Here is a 1,137-nt window from a genome sequence, read left to right as displayed (position 1 = left end):
TCTGCATCTTTTGTAGAGGATCAAGAGTTTGTTTTATTTAATATTATTCTACAACCTGTGTTGTGACAAATTATTGGGGAGTCAAAATCATCAAGTAGCTGTTACTCATTTCCATTTTTTAGATAGCAATCAGGGACAGTTTTTTCCAAGATTTGTTGTTTTACTTCGTGAAAATTCGTTTCGAAGAGGATGGTGGGTGGACAAAAATTATAGACAGTATTTTCAATACGGTGCCAGAAAAAGAAAAAAAGAAAAAGAAATGGACTATTGCTCAATTTATAAATCTAAAAGGTTTTCGTACCCCATGTTGAGAGATAATCCGCTGGCGGGTCAATCGGGTACTCACAAATCCCTCTTTGATAGTACCGGAGCAGATGGAGCCTAGTTCTAGCTCCAGTTTTGGAAATGGCTAAGATTAATTTTATATCCTTCGTGTCTTCAGAGCTCAACATTGTCGCGATTATCCTCATCTGTTTTCCTGCTCAGTATTAAGACAAATCGAAAAATAAAATGTAGCCATTAAACTAAATACCAATTGGGCTTCTTTCGTCGAGTCCTTCGCTTGTTTATTTTTGTTGTTGTTGCTGCTTATATATATACATTAAAAAAATAAGCAGAAATAGAAATAGCTGCATATTAAGTATATTGAAGATTTCAAAAGATTTTATAGTTTCCTTTTGTTTCTTGTCTGTTGTCTTCTGCAGCAGCAGACGACAGGGGAATTAGAAGTTCCAATTGACGTTCGCGAGGGGGAAGGATTGGTAAAGGAGGGGGAAGCTGGCACAAAGTCTGAAACAGATGCACAAGCGCATAGATATTAACTTTTTGGCTCCCTCAGATAGCTGTGAGTCCCGCGAAGTGCGAACATTCCATTTGGTAGTAATCTATATAAGCCACAGGGCAAATTAGTCAAGGGTTGGAATTTCTGGGAGCTGAATGCACTTTAAAGCTAGAGCATCTCGCGTCCTCTGAAGAAACTGGCAATTTAATACCATTAAATTAAGTCTGGTACCTGCGGGCAGAGAAAACACATGGGAACGAGATATTTACCCAACGTATTAGTCTGAAACCATATGGGGGTCTCATTTCTGTCTCATTTATCATTTCTCTCTCTCTCTCTCTCTCTCTCTCTCTCTC

Source organism: Aplysia californica, unplaced genomic scaffold (assembly GCF_000002075.1).
Source record: "Aplysia californica isolate F4 #8 unplaced genomic scaffold, AplCal3.0 scaffold00293, whole genome shotgun sequence".
Taxonomy (NCBI): domain Eukaryota; kingdom Metazoa; phylum Mollusca; class Gastropoda; order Aplysiida; family Aplysiidae; genus Aplysia; species Aplysia californica.
Note: the sequence above shows the minus strand (reverse complement) of the source record.